The sequence below is a fragment of the Triticum aestivum genome, chromosome 4D, assembly GCF_018294505.1.
Source record: "Triticum aestivum cultivar Chinese Spring chromosome 4D, IWGSC CS RefSeq v2.1, whole genome shotgun sequence".
NCBI classification, from domain to species: Eukaryota; Viridiplantae; Streptophyta; class Magnoliopsida; order Poales; family Poaceae; genus Triticum; species Triticum aestivum.
Window position 1 is genome coordinate 325,867,454 of NC_057805.1, and position 24,498 is coordinate 325,891,951.

Sequence of the window (24,498 nt, forward strand, 5' to 3'; positions counted from 1 at the left end):
CAACTCATGTCTATGGTTAGGAAACATAACCATCTTTAATTAACGAGCTAGTCAAGTAGAGGCATACTAGTGACACTCTGTTTGTCTATGTATTCACACATGTATTATGTTTCAGGTTAATACAATTCTAGCATGAATAATAAACATTTATCATGATATAAGGAAATAAATAATAACTTTATTATTGTCTCTAGAGCATATTTCCTTCAGTCTCCCACTTGCACTAGAGTCAATAATCTAGTTCACATCGCCATGTGATTTAACATCAATAGTTCACATCTTTATGTGGTTAACACCCATAGTTCACATCGATATGTGACCAACACCCAAAGGGTTTACTAGAGTCAGTAATCTAGTTCACATCGCTATGTGATTAACACCCAAAGAGTACTAAGGTGTGATCATGTTTTGCTTGTGAGATAATTTTAGTCAACGGGTCTGTCACATTCAGATCCGTAAGTATTTTGCAAATTCTATGTCTACAATGCTCTGCACGGAGCTACTCTAGCTAATAGCTCCCACTTTCAATATGTATCCAGATTGAGACTTAGAGTCATCTGGATCAGTGTCAAAAACTTGCACCGACTTAACCCGTTACGACGAACCTTTTTTTCACCTCCATAATCGAGAAACATATCCTTATTCCACGAAGGATAATTTTTACCGCTGTCCAGTGATCTACTCCTAGATCATTATTGTACTCCCTTGCCAAACTCAGTGGTAGGGTATACAATAGATCTGGTACACAGCATGGCATACTTTATAGAACCTATGGCCAAGGCATAGGGAAGAACTCTTTCTTTGACTGTTCCATTTTGAACTACTTCAAAATCTTGTCAAGGTATGTACTCATTGAAAGAACTTATCAAGCGTCTTGATCTATCTCTATAGATCTTGATGCTCAATATGTAAGCAGCTTCTCCGAGGTATTTCTTTGAAAAACTCCTTTCAAACACTCCTTTATGCTTTGCAGAATAATTCTACATTATTTCCGATCAACAATATGTCATACACATATACTTATCAGAAATGCTGTAGTGCTCCCACTCACTTTCTTGTAAATACAGGCTTCACCGCAAGTCTGTATAAAACTATATCCTTTGATCAACTTATCAAAGCATATATTCCAACTCCGAGATGCTTGCACCAGTCCATTGATGGATCGCTAGAGCTTGCATATTTTGTTAGCACCTTTAGGATTGACAAAACCTTCTGGTTGCATCATATACAACTCTTCTTTAATAAATCCATTAAGGAATGCAGTTTTGTTTATCCATTTGCCAGATTTCATAAAATGCGGCAATTGCTAACATGATTCGGACAGACTTAAGCATAGATACGAGTGAGAAACTCTCATCGTAGTCAACACCTTGAACTTGTCGAAAACCTTTTGCGACAATTCTAGCTTTGTAGATAGTAACACTACTATCAGCGTCCGTCTTCCTCTTCAAGATCCATTTAATCTCAATGGCTCACCGATCATTTGCGCAATTCAATCAAAGTCCATACTTTGTTCTCATACATGGATCCCATCTCAGATTTCATGGCCTCAAACCATTTCGCGGAATCTGGGCTCACCATCGCTTCTTCATATTTCGTAGGTTCGTCATGGTCTAGTAACATAACCTCCAGAACAGGATTACCGTACCACTCTGGTGCGGATCTTACTCCGGTTGACCTACGAGGTTCGGTAACAACTTGATCTGAAGTTTCATGATCATCATCATTAACTTCCTCACTAATTGGTGTAGGTGTCACATGAACCGGTTTCTGTGATGAACTACTTTCCAATAAGGGAGCAGGTACAGTTACCTCATCAAGTTCTACTTTCCTCCCACTCACTTCTTTCAAGAGAAACTCCTTCTCTAGAAAGGATCCATTCTTAGCAACGAATGTGTTGCCTTCGGATCTGTGATAGAAGGTGTACCCAACTGTCTCCTTTGGGTATCCTATGAAGACACATTTCTCCGATTTGGGTTCAAGCTTATTAGGATGCAACTTTTTCACATAAGCTCGCAACCCCAAACTTTAAGAAACGACAGCTTATGTTTCTTGCCAAACCATAGTTCATACGGTGTCGTCTCAACGGATTTAGATGGTGCCCTATTTAACGTGAATGCAGCTGTCTCTAATGCATAACCCCAAAACGATAGTGGTAGATAGGTAAGAAACATCATAGATTGCACTATATCCAATAAAGTACGGTTATGACGTTCGGACACACCATTACGCTGTAGTATTCCAGATGGCGTGAGTTGCAAAACTATTCCGCATTGTTTCAAATGAAGACCAAACTCATAACTCAAATATTCTCCTCCACGATCAGATCGTAGAAACTTTATTTTCTTATTACGATGATTTTCAAGTTCACTCTGAAATTCTTTGAACTTTTCAAATGTTTCAGACTTATGTTTCATTAAGTAGATATACCCATATCTGCTCAAATCATCTGTGAAGGTCAGAAAATAACGATACTTGCCGTGAGCCTTAACACTCATCGGACCGCATACATCAGTATGTATTATTTCCAATAAGTGAGTTGCTCGCTCCATTGTTCCGGAGAACGGAGTCTTAGTCATCTTTCCCATGAGGCATGCTTCGCAAGCATCAAGTCATTCATAATCAAGTGATTCCAAAAGTCCATTAGCATGGAGTTTCTTCATCCGCTTTACACCAATATGACCTAAACGGCAGTGCCACAAATAAGTTGCACTATCATTATTAACTTTGCATCTTTTGGATTCGATATTATGAAAATGTGTATCACCACGATCGAGATCCAACAAACCATTTTCATTGGGTGTATGACCATAGAAGGTCTTATTCATGTAAACAGAACAACAATTATTCTCTAACTTACATGAATAACCGTATTGCAATAAACATGATCCAATCATATTCATGCTCAACGCAAACACTAAATAACATTTATTTTAGGTTCAACACTAATCCCGAGAGTATAGGGAGTGTGTGATGATGATCATATCAATCTTGGAACCACTTCCAATACACATCGTCACTTCATCCTTAACTAGTTTCTGTTCATTATGCAACTCCTGTTTCGAGTTACTACTCTTAGCAACTGAACCAGTATCAAATACCGAGGGATTGCTATAAACACTAGTAAAGTACACATCAATAACATGTATATCAAATATAACTTTGTTCACTTTGCCATCCTTCTTATCCACCAAATACTTGGGGCAGTTCCGCTTCCAGTGATCAGTCCCTTTGCAGTAGAAGCACTCAGTCTCAGGCTTAGGTCCAGACATGGGCTTCTTCACTTGAGCAGCAACTTGCTTGCCGTTCTTCTTGAAGTTCCCCTTCTTCCCTTTGCCCTTTTCTTGAAACTAGTGGTCTTGTTAACCATCAACACTTGATGTTTTTCTTGATTTCTACCTTCGTCGATTTCAGCATCATGAAGAGCTTGGGAATTACTTTCGTCATCCCTTGCATATTATAGTTCATCACGAAGTTCTACTAACTTGGTGATGGTGACTAGAGAATTCTGTCAATCACTATTTTATCTGGAAGATTAACTCCCACTTGATTCAAGCGATTGTAGTACCCAGACAATCTGAGCACATGCTCACTGCTTGAGCTATTCTCCTCCATCTTTTAGCTATAGAACTTGTTGGAGACTTCATATCTCTCAACTCGGGTATTTGCTTGAAATATTAACTTCAACTCCTAGAACATCTCATATGGTCCACGATGTTCAAAACATCTTTGAAGTCCCGATTCTAAGCCGTTAAGCATGGTGCAGTAAACTATCAAGTAGTCATCATATTGAGCTAGCCAAACATTCATAATGTTTGCATCTACTCCTGCAATAGGTCTGTCACCTAGCGGTGCATCAAGGACATAATTCTTCTGTGCAGCAATGAGGATAAACCTCATATCACGGATCTAATCCGCATCATTGCTACTAACATCTTTCAACTTAGTTTTCTCTAGGAACATATAAAAAATTAAATAGAGCAACATCGCAAGCTATTGATCTACAACATAGATATGCTAATACTACCAGGACTAAGTTCATGATAAATTAAAGTTCAATTAATCATATTACTAAAGAAATCTCACTTAGATAGACATCCCTCTAATCATCTAAGTGATCACGTGATCCATATCAACTAAACCATGTCCGATCATCACGTGAGATGGAGTAGTTTCAATGGTGAACATCATTTATGTTGATCATATCTACTATATGATTCACGCTCGACCTTTCGGTCTCAGTGTTCCGAGGCCATATCTGTTATATGCTAGACTCGTCAAGTTTAACCTGAGTATTCCGCGTGTGCAACTATTTTTCACCCGTTGTATTTGAACGTAGAGCCTATCACACCCGATCATCACGTGGTGTCTCAGCACGAAGAACTTTCGCAATGGTGCATACTCAGGGAGAACACTTATACCTTGATAATTTAGTGAGAGATCATCTTATAATGCTACCGTCAATCAAAGCAAGATAAGATGTATAAAAGATAAACATCACATGCAATCATAATATGTGACATGATATGGCCATCATCATCTTGTGCCTTTGATCTCCATCTCCAAAGCATCGTCATGATCTCCATCGTCACTGGCATGACACCATGATCTCCATCATCTTGATCTATATCAATGTGTCGTCACATGGTTGTCTCGCCAACTATTGCTCTTGCAACTATTGCTATCACATAGCGATAAAGTAAAGCAATTATTTGGCGCTTGCATCTTATGCAATAAAGAGACAACCATAAAACTTTTGCCAGTTGCCGATAACTTCAACAAAACATGATCATCTCATACAACAACTTATATCTCATCACGTCTTGACCATATCACATCACAACATGCCCTGCAAAAACAAGTTATACGTCCTCTACTTTGTTGTTGCAAATTTTACGTGGCTGCTATGGGCTTAGCAAGAACCGTTCTTACCTACGCATCAAAACCACAACGATAGTTTGTCAAGTTGGTGCTGTTTTAACCTTCGCAAGGACCGGGCATAGCCACACTCGGTTCAACTAAAGTTGGAGAAACTGACACCCACCAGCCACCTGTGTGCAAAGCACGTCGATAGAACCAGTCTCGCGTAAGCGTACGCGTAATGTCGGTCCGGGCTGCTTCATCCAACAATACCGCCGAACCAAAGTATGACATGCTGGTAAGAAGTATGACTTATATCGCCCACAACTCACTTGTGTTCTACTCGTGCATATAACATCAATGCATAAAACCAGGCTCTGATACCACTATTGGGGAAAGTGGTAATTTCAAAAAAATTCCTACGCACACGCAAGATCATGGTGATGCATAGCAACGAGAGGGGAGAGTGTTGTCCACGTACCCTCGTAGACCGAAAGCGGAAGCGTTAGCACAACGCGGTTGATGTAGTCGTACGTCTTCACGATCCGACCGATCAAGTACTGAACGCACGGCACCTCCGAGTTCAGCACATGTCCTGATGACGTCCCTCGAACTCCGATCCAGCCGAGTGTTGAGGGAGAGTTTCGTCAGCACAACGGCGTGGTGACGCTAATGATGTTCTACCGACGCAGGGCTTCGCCTAAGCACCGCTACAGTATTATCGAGGTGGACTATGGTGGAGGGGGCACTGCACACGGCTAAAAGATCAAACGATCAATTGTTGTGTCTCTAGGGTGCCCCCCTGCCCCCATATATAAAGGAGCAAATGGGGGAGGTGCGGTCGGCCAAGAGGGGCGCGCCAGGAGGAGTCCTACTCCCACCGGGAGTAGGACTCCCTCCCTTTTCCTTGTTGGACTAGGAGTGGAGGGGGAAAGAGGAGGGAGAGAGGAAGGCAAGGGGGGCGTCGCCCCCCTCTCCTTGTCCTATTCGGACTAGGGGGAGGGGCGCGCGGCCCTGCCCTGGCCGCCTCTCCTCTCTTCCACTAAGGCCCACTATGGCCCATTAAGCCCCCGGGGGGTTCCGGTAACCTCCCGGTACTCCGGTAAAATTCCGATTTCACCCGGAACACTTCCGATATCCAAACATAGGCTTCCAATATATCAATCCTCATGTCTCGACCATTTCGAGACTCCTCGTCATGTCTGTGATCACATCTGGGACTCCGAACAACCTTCGGTACATCAAAACATATAAACTCATAATATAACTGTCATCGAAACTTTAAGCGTGCGGACCCTACGGGTTCGAGAACTATGTAGACATGACCGAGACACGTCTCCGGTCAATAACCAATAGCGGAACCTAGATTCTCATATTGGCTCCCACATATTCTACGAAGATCTTTATCGGTCAGACCGCATAACAACATACGTTGTTCCCTTTGTCATCGGTATGTTACTTGCCCGAGATTCGATCGTCGGTATCTCAATACCTAGTTCAATCTCGTTACCGGCAAGTCTCTTTACTCGTTCCGTAATACATCATCCTGCAACTAACTCATTAGTTACAATGCTTGCAAGGCTTATAGTGATGTGCATTATTGAGTGGGCCTAGAGATACCTCTCCGACAATCGGAGTGACAAATCCTAATCTCGAAATACGCCAACCCAACAAGTACCTTCGGAGACACCTGTAGTCCTTTATAATCACCCAGTTACGTTGTGACGTTTGGTAGCACACAAAGTGTTCCTACAGTAAACGGGAGTTGCATAATCTCATAGTCATTGGAACATGTATAAGTCATGAAGAAAGCAATAGCAACATACTAAATGGTCAAGTGCTAAGCTAACGGAATGGGTCAAGTCAATCACATCATTCTCCTAATGATGTGATCCCGTTAATCAAATGACAACTCATGTCTATGGTTAGGAAACATAACCATCTTTAATTAATGAGCTAGTCAAGTAGAGTCATACTAGTGACACTCTGTTTGTCTATGTATTCACACATGTATTATGTTTCCGGTTAATACAATTCTAGCATGAATAATAAACATTTATCATGATATAAGGAAATAAATAATAACTTTATTATTGCCTCTAGAGCATATTTCCTTCGCCGGCGCGGTTGTGGTGGCTCCCGGCGCCAAGAAAGCAGATATGTCACGACGGTTGACGGCTACGGGGAAGCAGCGTCGGGGCCCTGGACGCATCCGAAGTTGGAGCTGCTCCGGCGCCGTGCACAACAGCGGGGGTGAATCGGCTCCGGTACGGTTCACGCGGTCATCGTCGAGGCAGCTGCGGCAGCACGGAGTAAGAGGCACATGACCCAGTGCACGACAGCAAACAGACAGTGTCTCCGGCATTGGGGAGGAGGGCGGCGGTGAATTTGGTGCGGCGGGGGACGCCATGGAGGAGGGTTTGAGGTTTCGCGGCTCGGGAGAAGGGAGCTTCCAGGGAGAAGGTGATTTGGCACCCACGATGTATCAATGGGGAATTGGGAGGGGGAACCATGTCTTACGGACGCATTTGTCTGAAATGTGTGTGGGGGGGAGTTACAATTCTACGCCTACCTTTAGGCTTCTGGGCTTGGGTCTGTAACTTGAGGGTCAGGGATAGTAGAGTAACATTGCTTCTCCCAAATAGTGGGCGCGAGCAATTTTCGGGCGAGGAGGGTGTGTTTTGAAATAGTGGGCGCGAGTGATTTCGGGCAAGGAGGGCGTGTATTGAAATAGTGGGTGAGCGATTTCACACGAGAAAGGCGTGTTTTGAAATAGTCGGCGCGAGTGATTTCGGCCGAGGAGAGGGTGTTTTGCTGCCCATGGTTTATGAATTATTCGGCACCTGTCATTTCGGCCAAGGAGAAGGCGCGCTTGGATGAAGTTACGAACCTACCCTCGACGTACAACGGGCCAATTGGTGCGTGTCCCACATAGACCGTTAATTTTGCGTATCCCATTTATTTGCTCGAGCGAATTCCACAGAGAAGAGGGTGTTTAGCGGTTCGTTCAAATTTTGGGAGAACGAGCATCCACGTCTACCTTACCAAGTCGATTTGAATGGCCAGCAATTTGGCTGAGCCAGTTTAAGTATGGAATCGGAGTGTTCCATTTAAAAAAAGTCGATTAGAATAAAATTTTGAAATATTAGCTTGCCACTTCTTTTTTAGATGGCGAGATGATGCTCGGGACTAATGTGTTTTTACATGCTCGTTGATAACGATTTACTATATGACAAATAGTTAACCCACTCAAAAACGGGAATCAAACCCAAAATGAAATATCTCGATTCAATTAAATACCTCGTTCACCAAGTCAAAATAGTGAACTAAATCCAAAATTGAACACCTCAATTGAGTAGCATGTTGTATTATAGTACTCCGTGAACATGTTGAAAGTCAAATTAATGAACTTGTTTGATACGCATATCTCCGTTCATGTAGATTGCACACAACATATTCTCTAATTCAAATATTGGATTGCAAATTTATATCGAAACATGGTTTATATCAGTCTTTCATGCATAAACGCGACCTCCCCCTCCCCCGGACTCCTGTTCTCTCTCTCTCTCTCACCGACAATCTTCAATTCTATCACACGCACCCAAACACAAACCTTGTCGGTCCCTCTCCCTCTCTCTCTATCTCTCTTTGTGTGTGTGTGGGGGGGTCTCTCTAGTTCGCATGCACACTCCATGTATAGGTCTCTCTGGCACACAATGTAGGATTCTCTAGTCCAAGCTAAATATCTAGGGTGCACTCATCGTATGCACACAAATTCCCTAGCTCGTTGCCCGTAACTCTCTCACGCACCACTCTGCCATCTTGGAGCCCTTCCCTCTCTCTCTCTCTCCCTAAAACTCTCCATCTCCCTGGGTCACACATACATATGTATATCTCACTCGCACTCGATAGACCCATGTAAAACTCTCCCTCTCTCTCCTCATTCTCTCTCCGTCTCTCTCTCTCCCTCACACACACACACACAATCTCACGCCTAGCTAAGTATGATTGTCTCTCACTCAATTGTAGGCACACGCAGTCTCCCTATGTATATGACCAATTCTTAGTCTCCATCACAAACATACGCATTGTCTCTTTCCCTCACTTGGTCTATCTCAATTTCTCTCAGGGCATCTTTCTATCGCACACAAGCCTCGTCCCTGGATCTCCCACCCATATAGTCCCCTCACGATCTCGAGGGGATCTTTCTATCACAAATACACCCTCTCTCCCTCCCCATGCGTCCATCTTCTCCATGTGTCCCTCTCGACCTCTGTCCCTTGTTGGCCAGACCTCTATTGGACATGTGTTGTAGGGGTGTCTCTCTCCGTTGCAAACAATCACGCACTAGCTATCTTCGTGTATCTCCTCACCTCGCTTTTCTAACTCGGAGATGCATGCGTGATATGTTTACATAAGAAACGAACACACTCTCTCTATTTTATCGTTTGTTGTCCCTTTCTCTTTCACACACACACTCATTTTGCACACTCACTCTTTCTCCTTCACACACACTTGATCTCTCTCGAGTTAGGTACTCTCTTCGGTCCATAGCATATAGATTTATTGAAAAGTCAAGCATCACAAAGTTTGACCAGGTATGTGGAGAAAAAACATTTACATCCAGAACGGCAAAAATATATCATTAGATTCATCATGGGATGTAGTTTCATATGATGTATCTTTGGTATTGTAGATATAAATAATATTTGCATAAACATGGTCAAAGTTTCCAAAGTTTGACTTCTAAAAAATTTATATGCACTGCATTATCGAACGGATGGAGTATCTATTTCCCCCTTTCAGTTATCTGACGCACCACTCAGCCATATCGGTGCTCCTTTGTCTCTCTCAAACTTTATATCTCCCTGGTCCACACATAAACATATCTCGCTCGTGCTACATAGACCCATCTAACACTCTCCGCCCTTGTTCTCTCTCTATGTTACACGCACCCCCGCCCCTAAGTACCATAATCCCTCACTCCATCATAGGCACACACACTCCCCCCTAAGTATGACTATCTCTCGCAATCCATCAAGAACACACGTATTGTCTCCTTCCAACCATATGTCTATCTCGATATCTCTCGGGGTATCTTCTATCATGCACAGACCTTGTCACTCGATCTCCCACCCATGTAGTCCCATCACGATCTCCAGGGGATCTCTCTGTCACAAACAAACACTCTCTCTTCCCCATGCCTGCATGTTCTCCATACGTCTCTCTCGACCACTCTCCCTTGTTTGTCATACCTCTCTTGGCCACGTGCTAGGGGTCTTTCTCTCTCGGTTGCAAACAACCACACACTATCTCCTCACCTCGCTTCCGTTGTCGAAGATGCATGTGTGATATGTTTCACTACGAAAAAAAGACACATCCGTGACATTTTGGGCCGAACGATTTTTTTCTGTCATACTTATGACACTTCTATGAAGATAATTGTGACAAAACCCGGTATCATCATAGATGTGATGGGCTCCTACTTCTATGGGAAAAAATCATGACAGAAAATGGGCTTTTCGTCCTGGGAGGGCCGGAGACGCAGCTGCATGACATTCTTTGGGCCGTCCATGATGGAAAAAACCGTGGTAGAAGGGAGGCCGAGGAAAATATCGGGGTGTTCCCAGTTACGGTGGGTGGTCGGGGGCCGAGCGATGCGCGTTTCTCTAATACGTACGCGCGTGTGCGCGAGGCGTTGCGCTCTAACTGAACCCGAGCGAGGCATTGGGCTCTAACTGAACCCAACCGATTGCACTGCAGGCTACACGTTACTGAACCCTAGCGATTGATCGATGGCTGTTAACTGAACCCGATCGAGCAATTCCTTCTCTACTGCTGCTAACTGAAGCCGATCGATGCTGCCTCTGGATGAACAGTGAGCGTTGTTGGGGGGTTTGCATGAACAGTTCCCGGTGGGGGTTGGATGAACAGGAACCTGTGGTAGTAGAGGCCATTGCCGCTGGATGAACAGTACCCCGAACGATCGAGCCGGTGGATGAACAGGACCCCGTGGAGGGTTGGTTGAACAGGAGCCGGTGGAGGGCTGGATGAACAGTAGCCCGTGGAGGGGTGGTTGAACAAGACCCCGCGGAGAGGGCTGGTTGAACAGTAGCCGGTGGAGGAGCGCGCGATGGAGGCTAGATGAACAGGAGCCCGTGGATGAACAGTCGCAGGTGGAGGCTGGAGAAGGTCGACGGTGGAGATGAACAGTATCCCGTGGAGTCCCGTTTTGCGGTACGCCACACCCCTCCCGATGAACAGGACCCCCGTTTCGATCGTAGGGCTCCAACACAAGTCTGTTTCCTCCGTTTCGCGGTACGCCACACCCCTCCCGATCAACAGGACCCCATTTCGACCGTAGGAGGTCAGTTTCCTCCGTTTTGAGGTACGCCAGACCCCTCCCGATGAACAGGATCCCGTTTCCATCGTGGCCGGTCGAACACAAGGCCGTTTCCTCCGTTCTGCGGTATGCTAGGCCTCGTTTCCATCGCCTGTTCCGTCCAAGCCGTTTGGCTCCCGATGAACACGACGACGCATTCCGTTCCGTCCCAGCCGGTTGGCTCCCCATGAACACGACGATGACGCAATTTCTCCGTTCCGACCCAGCCATGTACACGAGCCCTGGCCGTAGTATGCGCGAGTAGGCATTCGAGACCCCGCCGGTATGTACGTACATGGCCATATTTGCTTTCTTGCACCCTGGCCGCTGTACGTACGTATACATGCTACGTGCGCGCCTCTACTATGACACGTGCGCGCCTCTACATCGACCGGTATGTACGTACACGTTCGCGACCAGAATGACAACGCTACGTACGCTTCGACCAGGTGGGTCCCGACTGTCAGGCACTTCCTTGCGTGCGAAGATGTAACTGGTGGGTCCCAGCAGTCAGGGGGAACCGTTTTTTTGTGCAATACGGTGGCTCGTCCGGTGGGTCCCTGCTGTCAGGTGGAGGAATAAATATTTTGCGCGTAATAAGGAGGCACTTCCTTGCTGCGGCCGTGGACCCAGGTGTCAGCCTCTCCACGTACAGTACTCTTCCAATGGAAGTAGTTCCTTGACCACGTTGACCACGCCGCCCCGAGAGCACCACGGCGGTGGACGACGACGAGGCCTAGGAAAGGGACGACGAGGAGCCGGGGAAGACGTGGCAGTGGAAGCCATGAGGAGAGGAGTACGAGGGTTCACTGGTTCGGCTGCGGTGTGAGGCTGTCGTCGCCGCAGAATAACAGGGGGTGTGGGTGAGTAGAGGCGGCTGGCCTGGCCAATGGTGGGAGTAGTAGGGGGCGGTGAGGCCTTCGCAGCATCACAGCCGGCCACGGGAGGCAGGAGCACGCGGCACGACCGGCGCTGGTTTGGGCGGCTGGAGCAAGAAGACCAGTGGTTGAAGAAGCACTATGGTCGTTGGATGGACATCGTACGGTCACTGGAGCTAGAATCGTTCATATTGACTAAGTTGACAAGGCCCTCCGTCCCCATCAACTTAGTAGGCCCACAAGTCAGCCTCCCACGCAGGGGGGGGGGTATTCATTTTTTGTGCGTAATAAGGAGGCACTTCCTTGCGTGCGAAGATATAGCTGGTGGGTCCGAGCTGTCAGTGGGGGGAACTTTTTTTTATGAAATACAGAGGCCCTTCCGGTGGGTCCCAGATGTGAGGTGGAGGAATCATTATTTTGCGCGTAATAAGGAGGCATTTCCTTGTGTGCGGCCGTGGACCCAGCTGTCAGCCTCTCCACATACAGTCCACTTTCGATGGATGCCGTTCGTTGACCATGTTGACCACGCCACGCCGAGAGCACCAGGGCGGTGGATGACGGTGAGGCCTACGAAGGGAACGACACGGAGTCGGGGAAGACACAGCAGTGGCTGCCCACGCGGTGGGGAGTACGAGGGTTGACTGGTTCGGCTGCCGTCGCCGGAGAATAACAGTAGGTGTGGGTGAGTAGAGGGATGGCTAGGCCAGCGATGGGAGTACGGTGGGGCGGTGAGGCCTGCGCGGCAGCACAGCCGGCCGCGCGAGGAGGGAGCAGGCAGTCCCGCCGGTGCTTGTTTGAGCGGCTGGAGCAGGAAGATCAAAGATTGATGAAGCACGATGGCCGTTGGATGGACATCCAACAGTCAATGCTTGTGCGTCAACCTTTTTTTAGGAAAGCCTCAAATCTGTGGGAAACAGCATACAACCCATCTGCCATTATTTCTAATAATTTACAACCCATTTGCTAATTCTTAAGGTTTTTTTGGAGCCCATATTCTTTTTGTTAGCATTACAGCCCATATTGAGGCCAAGGTTAAAATATTATACGAAATTTTCATATTTAGGTGCGGTCCGAACTGTTTTTAATCCCGAAATTTCAAGTCACATTCGAACTGATTTTAAAAATAAATGTATATCAATATAAAATCCAACAAATTTTCCACGCATAAAAATCAATGCAATTTACTCGAGATGATAAAAAAATTGAAACTAATTGCCGGTTTGATGTGTTTTAAAAATGTACATCCCATTTCTCATTACTGATAGGCCATTTTCTCAGCCAGCCGAATGAAGCTCTCCTCGTCTTGAAAGTTTGCAGCCCCACAGGCCTGATAAAGCGACTTACTTGACAAATCACAAAAAACTCGGCTAGCCATTTTCAGAAAGAACAAAAAACTACTGGGCTTGTCTGTGGTAAACATAAAAGAAAAGGCTGTCTAGACAGGCCAGAGTGCCCCGCACAGCCCAGTTGACACCCTGCTTCCGTCTCAAAAACAAATTAGATAAATGCCACTCCAATTATGGTGATTCATAAAAATGCCACTGCATTTTTCAAACTTAGAAAAATGCCACTGCAATTTTTGCAAACTTTGAAAAACGCCACTGTAATTTGCAAACTTTGAAAAACGCCACTACAGACTTCGAAAAATGCAACTGGAAATGGCATGAAATGGCATTTTTCAAAGTTCAGAAATTGCAATGGCATTTCTCGGAATCACCAGATTTGGAGTGGCATTTATCAAATTAACAGAAAACAAAAATAACTGGGCGAGCTGCTGGGTCCCTGGTGTCAACCGCTCGTTGTGCAATTCTCTCGTTTATTGACTACGTTGACAATGGCATGGGACCCAGATGTCAGAAATCCATTAGGAGGAGCCATTTTTATTGGCTTGAAATAAGGAGGCACTTGCTTGCGTACTGCCATGACCTTGGTGGGTCCCTACTGTCATCCTCTCCATGTACAATCATCTCCTGATTGTGTACACATCAACCTGGTAGGCCCACAAGTCAGCCTCTAAACCCGTGGCGGACAAATACAACCCATTTAAAAAAATAAATAGCCCATTCCATACGTTCAAATGGAAAGTTCAACATTCAGAGCAAAGTAACAGGTCTGGTCTAGATATAGAGTACTGAACTTCCACGTTGACAACCATCATAGCCAAGTTAACTATCTACTCCCACTAATACTCTAGTAGTGTACAAGTACTAACTTACTCTTAGCTAACTACACGATGTCGGCCGCCATCTACGGTACACGCTAAATTCCGGCACCGACATCCTCCTCCTCGCCTCGGACTTGCCGGAGGTGCAATAGGGCACGTTGCTCGCGCGCGTTGGCCCGTTCCATGCCGGCGTGGTCCACCGAAGCTTCGATTTCTAAGCGGGAAACCCACATGACGAGCTGGTAGTAAAATTCAGCGTCGCGCAAGCGTGCGTGCCCGACAACCTCTAGGGCTATTTGCTGGGCGCCGGCCTCCACGTAGTTGGCCCAGTCGCGGGCGCTCTGCTCGCGACTCAAAGCGGCGGTATAATAACGAGGCACTTCCTTGCGTGCGAAGATATAGCTGATTACCCTAAAAAGATATAGCGGATGGGTCTGACCTGTCAGCGGGGGAACATTTTTTTCGCGAAATACATAGGCCCTCCCGGTGGGTCCCAGCTGTCACATGGAGGAATCATTATTTTGCGCGTAATAACGAGGCATTTCCTTGCGTGCGGCCGTGGACCCAGCTGCCAGCCTCTCCACGTATAGTCCACTTCTGATGCATGTCGTTCATTGACCATGTTGACCACGCCGCGCCGAGAGCACCAGGGCGGTGGACGACGGCGAGGCCTAGGAAGGGAACGACGCAGAGCCAGGGAAAACTCGGCAGTTGTTTCCCACGCGCAGGGGAGTGCGAGGGTTTACTGGTTCGTCTGCCATCACCGGAGAATAACAACAGGTGTGGGTGAGTAGAGGGATGGCTAGGACAGCGATGGGAGAACGATGCGGCGGCAAGGCCTGCGCGGCACCATAGCCGGCCGCAGGAGGAGGGAGCAGGCAGTCCCGCCGGCGCTTGTTTGAGCGGCTGGAGCAGGAAGACCAGAGATTGAAGAAGCACGACGGTCGTTGGGTCGACATCCAACAATCACTGCTCTCGTGTGTTGACTAAGTTGACACGGTGTTGCATGTGCGTCAACCTTATTTTTTAGGAAAGCATACGCGTCAACCTGTAGTAGGCGCACTAGTCAGCCTCAAATCTGTGGAAAACATCATACAACCCATCTGCCATTATTTCTAATAATTTACAGCCCGTTTGCCAATTCTTAAGAATTTTTTTGGAGCCCATCTTCTTTTTGTTAGCATTACACCCCATATTGTGGCCACGGTTAAAAATTATACGAAATTTTGCATATTTCGGTGCGGTCAACTATTTTAATCCCGAAATATCGAGTCACATTCAAACTATTTTGAAAAATAATTTATATAAATATAAAATCCAAATAATTGTCCAGGCATAATAATCAATGGAATTTAAAATCTTGTAATTAAAAAAATGAAACTAATTCCCGGTTTGATGTGCTTTAAAAATGTACAGCCCATTTCTGGCAAACCGAATGAAACTCTCTCCTCGTCTTGAAAGATTTGCAGCCCAGCAGGGCTGATAAAGAAAGTAGGCCTCGTTTGGCTCTTTCTTTAAAAAAAAGAACTAGGCTAGCCATTTTCAGCAAGAAAAAAACACAACCGGGCTGATGATGTGGTAAACATAAATAAAACCCTGGCAAGATGGGCAACAGCCCCCGCACAGCCCCGTTGTTACCCTGATCCGTCGCTAAAACTAGTATAAATAACAACTGCTTGTTCCAAAAAAAGTAAATAACAACTGCGCGACCTGCTGGGTCCCTGGTGTCAGCCGCTCGTTGTGTAATTCTCTCGTTTATTGACTACGTTGACAATGGCGTGAGCCCCAGATGTCCAACCATTAGGAGGAACCATTTTTGGGGCTTGTAATAACGAAGCACTTTCTTGCGTACTGCCATGACGCTGGTGGGTCCCTACTGTCATCCTCTCCACGTACAGTCATCTCCTTGTTCCTCTCGGTTGTTGACGGCGTTGACAACGCAAGAGGGCGGCGCACTGCGCACGGCGAGTGAACCAAGGCCGAGGACAACGGCGAGGCCTCGGACGAAATGAATAGGAGTCGTGGAAGATGCGCCGGTCCAGTCGCAGGAGGAGGGGAGTACGAGGGTTGACTGGTTTGGGTGCGGGTGCGTGTTGGGGCTGACGTCGCCGGAGAATAACAGGACGTGTGGGTGAATAGAGCGAGGGATTGGCCAACATTGGAGGGTACGGTAGGGCAGCGGAGGCGGAACGTGCCATGGGAGGCGGGAGCAGGCGGAGCCGACGGGGTGGTTTGGTTTGGGCGGCTGGAGGAAGAAGACCAGAGATAGAAGATACACGACAGATGTTGGATGTCTATCCAACGGCTGGTAGGCAGAAACGTTTGTTGACTAGCTAGTAAGTCGACACCACCTTGGATAGGCTATTTCCTCATGGGTCCCAAATGTCAGAATCCGAATCTGTCACGGTCATGCAGCTTTTCCTATGAAAATTTACAGCCCATTTGGCGTGCTAGTTCAAAATAAGTTTGTGGGTGCTGGTGGGGGCTAATCACTTGGCTTCTGTAATGCATAGTGAGCTCAAGCAGCCGGCGAGAGTGATGTTATTTCCTTTGGTTGGGATTTGTTACAATATTTCACTCTAAATTAAACGAATGGCAAGCCATTTGCCTTATTTCAAAGAAAATATGACAGTCACAGCCGAGTTGAAAAGGGCAAGAACATCTAACTCCAGCTTACAAACTGTACAAAAGCACGAGGGTTAATTGTTCATCAGGTTTAGACAAAACCCAGGTTGAAAAGGGCAGCAACATCTAACTCCAGCACTATTTTCGGTAGTCACAGTCAAATGGATCGGTCAGGTCCATAGAATGAACATCTTGGGTCGTAAAATTTACTGGATTATGACCACAATATGTTGTAAATAGAAGCCCGGCATGTTCAGAAGCTCTTTTGCCCACCTGAAACTCCTATTTTTGCTCTTCGACATACCCATCCGTCAAAACCATGCTGCTGATAAACTTAAGCCTGATGGACAATAGTAACCTCGCATTCAGGAGGAAGAATGTGACAAATCTAGTGTTTGCATGGTTGGCTACATATCGTTCTAGCATTATTGTCTTCAATCGAATGTCATGAGAAGTGAGAAAATCCCGGTGCTTATGAATCCACCGATTGGTTATAACTTTCTTACCCCGTCCTGTTGCCTAAATAGACATGAAGATTGAAAACAGTTGAGGTCTAAAAATGAGTGTGGAAAGAGCAACAACTGAACGGTTAATTCTAGTACACTATATGCGGGCTTCCAATGTGCATGAAATTATCACCTTTATATACAACTTCTCCAGACATGGAAAGCATTGCAGCAAGCCAATAATCTTGTTCAGATCAAAACTATTCATTTGGATATATAAGATCTTGACAGAATCCAGCACCACTGATAGGCTATCCATGGAGAAATTCTTCATTGAGCATAGAACATAATATTAGTACAAAATGTGTACTCCGAGATGATATATAACTTATGCGTAGAAATTTAAAATGCAGCTTATAGTTACAAGTGTAGATGATAATATAAAGTACCTGAAGAACTGTGGAGCCAAACACCATCTTGAAATGAGCACAGAGATCATGTATTACACCCAAGGTCTCCAGTTTAGGCACAGACAGGACGGTTATTTGCGATAGTGAATAACTAGAATCAAGGATCAACCTTTGAAGTGAAGGGGCATCTTGGATGATGAGCTACCTTCCGTCAAAAGAAATTCCAATTCTTACAAGGTTAGGCGACTTTATTTGGAGACAACCGATTCTAACTGTGAAAACAAGCACCAAGCACTCCAGGGCAGGGCAACTGGAGTGGATGATGCTGTGCAATGAGGCCTCCGATATATGAACCCGCACAAGTGAAAGTTTCTTGAGAAATGGGAGTCGAAGGTTTAGTACCAGATTGTCTGGTAGGTAGCACAACACAAAGGTGGCGGTGTGGAGAGAGGAGGAAAACCGCGAGATGGACAGCGGTGCTGAGACACAGGTAGATGGCGTTCGGTATCTGGTAGGTGATTTCCAGGGGAATAGGTGAACTCAATCAGCTGTAGTTCTTTGAATTCAGGGGATTTCAGCCAGGCGTCCTCCGTGCAGGGCCTGGTATGCCTGCTCACGTAGCATGACGGGATGCAGAGGCTTTGAACGGAGCCCTAGTGGGAGGAGATGATGGCTCTGGGGATTTCAAAATCACTGAAGAGAGATAGCTGACGACAGTCGAGATTAAGGGGCATGGAGCGCCATAGTGGGCGCCACCGAATTGAGAGGACTTGGGTGCGGCAGTAATCCTTGGTGGGGTGAAGCGAGATGATCTCCCCAAGGACGGCGTCCGGGAGATCGCTTATTCGGTCCACCCGAGATTCTACGGGTTCCTGGGATCCTGTGGGGGCGGGGTCGCCGCTTCTCCCCACGCTGCCAGGTGCGGGATCTACAACATGCGTTGCCGCTGGAGGGAGCCTCATCTTCTTGGCGCCGAGGTCAGCTGACTCTATTTTCCTCAAGGGCATCGCGTCGCGCTCACGGATTTGAGCAGAGTAACGAATGACGAGCCTAGTTGTAGTGTGAGTGAAGAAGAAGGGGAGCTGAGGTTTTTCTATAGTAGTGAGGAAGAAGGTGAGCTGGGGTTTTATGTAGGAGTGAGGTGAGGAATTTGGGGGTACGAGTGGAGCGAGCTGACGTGAGGTGGGTGGGAGTGAGGAGGAAGAAGAGCACCCATGTTTTTAGGGGGGGCGGTGTGCTGGGTGTGGGTAGCGCCTCTCATTAAGTAAATATATGGAATTTTGAATTGATTTTATTATTTACTATGGTGGATGGGCTGTTTTGTCTTGGGCCCAGAGAAACAATTATTACTAGTACAGTGGAGACACTCTACAGCTACCAGAAAAAAAATTACTACTAGTACAGTGGATAAACTACCGCTTCTGGCTCCTCCTAGGTCATCGAAACGTCTCCCTCTACTGAATGCCGTTTTACTTTTGTTCACCGACATGCGGGCCATGCCGCGCGCGCGCCCAAATGCCATCCACCAAATTAGAAGGCAGCATGCAGGCGGAGAGTCACCCCGGTCGTAGCGCGGCAGTAACGAGCCGTCGTATCACAAAACCCCACCTCCCCGCGGTCTAAGTTTGACGGACGAAGCAACCATCATTTCACTCTTCGCTGAATCCCCTTCTCCCTCACCGTCTTCAAGAAAGCCAACACTCGCATCTGCCACTGTTCTTCTCTCCCAACGAAGGGAAGGTAAGCGGATCTGTGATATTGGTATATTTTCGTTCAGAGAAAAAAAGAACTTTTGCAAAGCAGTAACCGACCTCACTCTCTTTTTTGTTTCATTGTTATTGCGATTGTGTTTTCCTTTCAGTGGTCTCCTAGTATTCGTCGGTTTCATGATGGATCAAGGAGAACAAGGCAAAGATCTGCCATTATTGGAGCAGACGCGGGAGGCTGATCCCCATGAGACAGAGAACTCCAAGAAGATGGAGGCAGCCACCGAGCCGACCCCAGATACACTCACGACCACTACTGAGATGGTCAACGCCCAGTTTGTGGTTACAACCCCCTTGGCACTGCAGGAGCAGTTTTCCCCCTTCGAGAATGTGTCCCCCCCCCCCCGCTGAGCTGCCCAAGGTGATTTTCTTATTTGCCGATCCTGATTGTGGTTTTTCATCTAAGTATGTGGTGATGAATAATGCAAAATTTTATTAGCTTCGATTCCATGCTATACATAGTGGTTTAAATAACTTGTGTTTCTTATACTGGAAAGTAATTCAGAATTTGTTTCTGTTTGAATTAGAGCCTTGATGCCGACAAGGATTGTGTGGTTGTACATGTCACTCGCTATGAGGCGCATGACCTGAATATATGCACTGGGAAAACAGAGTTCTTAGGCTGTTGGATCCTGGAAGCCATTTGTGCTTATACTGATGTCGAGTTGTATTCCAGCCTCACTGTTGTCAGGCGTGTTGTCCAGGGTGTACTGAAGCACAAGAAGTTCAAAGCTACTCCTTCGTTTGTGAGGAATATTGTTCTTGTCAAGCTTATGCAGGAAGATGATGTGGCATGCCTCCACAAACAAGTTTATGAGTGGCAATGCCACAAGGTTATCTTCATGAAGGTTCACAGGATTGAGCTGCTGCCGGACGTCCTCGATGATGTTCATGGCAAGGTCCATCTTGTGTCCAGCCCTAATTAGATAGAGCCATGAAATAGTTGCCCCAGCTAGTGTTTAATACTAGTTTGGATTGTGTCTACTTATCCGAACCTTGCCTATTATCAAGCCCTCTGGGGCTAGTACTCTGTTTGAATCCGTCTATGGGAACTGCTGCTACTTTTGTGTGCCCGTGAATCATGTGAGAACCATCGTAATTATTGCCGAAACAGATGCGTCCTCGCTAGTTTTTTCATGAATATGGCATGGTAAGACATAAGTTGTCACGGTTTATCATACGAGCAGTGTGTGTTTGATGAAATAGAGTACTCATTCGAGAAATGTGCGCCGACGTATACATAAGTACTTGTAAACACTGTTGGTGCTACCCCACTTGTAAGCAGTTGTGCAAAACACGGCACATTGGCTTAGCTCGCTTCAACACTAGGCTATCGACCAGCTAACAATCAATAATCTGCTGTCTGACATATAAGGAACTACGTATCTTGTTACAGTGGTTCATGCAGTTAATTGAGGCCACAATGTAAATTCTAAACGTTCACACGCTAGTCCAGCATTCATGTGGAACACTCACATTAAACTCGGCTTCATAAAAAAACTTGAAAAGCATAAGTTAAGCAATTTTATACATCTCAATGATTCATAGAACATAACAAACATATACTAGTTCACAGCAAAAGACAAAGTTGTGAGAAGGTTTACAAATCAGGAAAAAACAAGCAAGGCTTCTCTGAGTAAAGGGCCTCCCGGCAGGCTTAAATTTCCTGGAGTGCACTCTGGTTTTTTCTTGTTGCCACCATCCAGGCCGGTTACGTTCTCTCATTCCAGAATAACCAATTATAATTGTGTTCTCAACTAGAATGCTGAACTGAACCATGTAGTGTACTGACCAGCTGAAATTCTTGTGCATTCTACTAAATTTAAGCACCGCTATTTGCAGAAATAAGCAGACCACAATGCCTCTTGTCGGCGCACCTGTCCCAAAAACCTCCGTGCAGCCATGCCAGCTAGTCCTCGGTCCATGGATCACCTCATAGAAAGTGCATTCCGGACTAGGATGCAGTTGTTTTCGCTCGTCCCTGCACTGCAATCAGGAAGTAAAACGTGCGAATCAGCTTCTTTTAGATTATGTTGGTCATTCTACCTAGTTACTACCAATGTAGTAATACCTGGAAGACTGGTGGTTAGAGGACGGCAGCTAGGAATAGCCATCTCATTTTGTGCAGTTGTACTAAAACTGAGGTGTGTACTTTTGATTGTGCAGATAGAAACGATATGGAGACAGACATCCCTGTTTGCGCAAATACGAAATATGGTTATTTAAACAGTGACAGATATTTGCAGTGGCGTATGATTAACAACAACATATTTTGTGTTATAGTTGGCACAAGATTGACAGTATGAAAGTGCCCTTAAGTAAGTAGCATCACATCACATCAACACTGCCACTAGATTAACATGCAGAACAATAACATTAGTATTACTGTCATGAGAGTAGCGCATGGTCAGTAAATGTGCAATCAAATTTGTGCAGTTCCACTGGGATGAAGCAATATTAGCGGTGTGAGATTTAAGTGTAACTGCAAAAACACAATTCATGGGAAATAAAGCAAGACGGAAGCACTTCATAAAATGGTGGTGGCATTGCTTCAATTTATCGACGGCACTAGACCAGTACTTATAGTGACATTAGGTGGCATTGCTTAATGCTTCATGTGATTTTACATTAACGGTAGCGATATGGGCGTAGGGACAGCAGGGGCATAAAGTAGTGAGGCAGATGTGGTTGCCGAGAGCGGCAAACACTCAGGCAGCATGTCTGCATTCGTCCCATTTTTTATCTCCTCGGCGACATTTTCCTATGTGAGCACAGGAAATCTAGACCTGCTCATTCTCATTTGCTTTGTCCCCCAAAACCCCTCACTTTCTTTCCTTTTTCAACCAAGAGACAAGTCCACTTCCCCCCACCCTTCGCCATCCACCATGCTTTCTTCGCATTTTCAACCAATAGACCGGTTGGGTAGCCAGTATCTACTACTTTCCCCCGTTTCCTCTTAGAACCAAGTCCTAGATTCATGCTACAGCTTTCCCAGTTTCTTCCCTGTTTGAACCAACTCTTAGATTCGACTGTATGAACTAGCTTTACCTCTAATAATAGTAAAAGTCTAGGTGGCTTTGGAACAGCCGACGGAAGTAGAAAAAGATCCACATGCACCCATGTGGGGAGCTAGGGCAGTAGAGCAAGGGAGGTTTCGAAGGAATATTTACCTGAGGGTCGTCGGCATGTGGCAAAGACGGCGTCGGGAGGCCGCATCTTGGCCACAATACAACAGGGAGGAAGAAGGGGTCGGAGGCCCTCCCGAGCCGGCGCGGCCGCCGATCGGGACGCGCGGGCAGCCGTTGGTCTCCTCCCTCGCCGCCGACGAAAGCGTGAACGATGCGCCTACACCCCTTCCCCGGTCGAGGTGGTCCGACCGGATTTGTGACCAGCCGTGAGCAGAGAGAGAGTGTGTGTAGCGACCAGACCTCAAACAGTCTAGTCTCTCTGCATCATTGTCATCCCTGGATCGGTAATGCTGACACGCACAGTACTTGAAGGATTTATAACAGAGTAGCAATCACACACTTATTACACTGAATATCTCAAAAGAGAACTTAATACAATAAATACGGCTTAAGGCCATCTAAAAAACGATAACAGCGGAAGGCTTGGAAGATAAAGTGAGTCCATCAACTCCAACGGCATCACTGAGTATAAGACCACGACCTATGGCACCTTACTCGTCGTCTGAAAAGTCTGCAACATGATACGTTGCAGCCCAAAAACAGGTCAGCACATGGAATATGCTGGCAATGTAACACATAGAGAGTAATGAATAGAATAATGCTATCACTACATGCATATTTGGCTGGTGGAAAGCTCTATGGTTACAGTTTTGCGAAAAGCCAATTTTTCCCTACCACAAAGGAATAAATTTATTTTAACTATCATGGTGGTTGTTAAACATTGAGAAGGTACCTCCAACTCAATCCCAATTAAGAATGTGATTAACCCAATCAAATTAAATTAAGTAACATGATGATGAGATTCACATGATAATCCAAGAACTAGATAGTCAAGATGTCCATAACCGGGGACACGGCTAACCATGATTAGATTGTAAACTCTGCAGAGGTTTGCGCACTTTTCCCCACAAGACTCGATCGCCTCCGCTTGATTTGTCGCACTACATGGTGTTTGAGAAACGGATGACCGAGACACAGTCTTTCAGAAACAATACTCTTTACTCCGGGTGGACAGTTACACCTACTTTCCCCTACATCTGCTATCCCACCTCTTCAAGAGGTCATGTAACCTACTCAACTATGCTAGAGCCCATAATAGCTTGTGGCTGCACACGGAAGTTTCTAGCATGAATAATCTCATGATCCCTTTGAGTCTGGGTGGCGGTCCATAGGATCACACGGGTACTCCGGGATATCCAAAAATACAGGCAACACTGGGTTCTCCAGGTGCCTCAATCCACCCAGATGTAAATTAAAGTAGCCACCTTAAGTTGAACCATTAATTATCAATCTCACATCGGTCTTGGAAAAAAATCTCAAACCCAATCCACGTCTACGAGTATAGCATAGCAATATAAGCAAACGTAGAAGTAACTCCCAATGGTTTGATATAAACAGGGCAATAGGTACTACCTCAACTACTTCCCAAAACCCACATTTTAATCAGATCCTAATCATGCAATAGTTTGAGGATTGATCTAATGCAATAAAACTGGGTGGTAAAGAGGTATGATCAAAGTGTTACTTGCCTTGCTGATGATCCGTGAAACCTAGAGACTCGTAGTAGCACGCTTCGCACTCCGGGTACTCTATCGCAAAGAAACAATACATACATAAGCAATCAAGCAAGGGTGCATGGATAAAACTCAAAATAAGATATCTAACCAGAAAGTTCAACTTAAGAACTCCGGTTTGCAAAAAGAATCAAATCGAACGAAGCAACGAAACTCAAACGGCGAACGAAACAAGCTTCGTTTACTAATCTGGACCTAAGTCAAA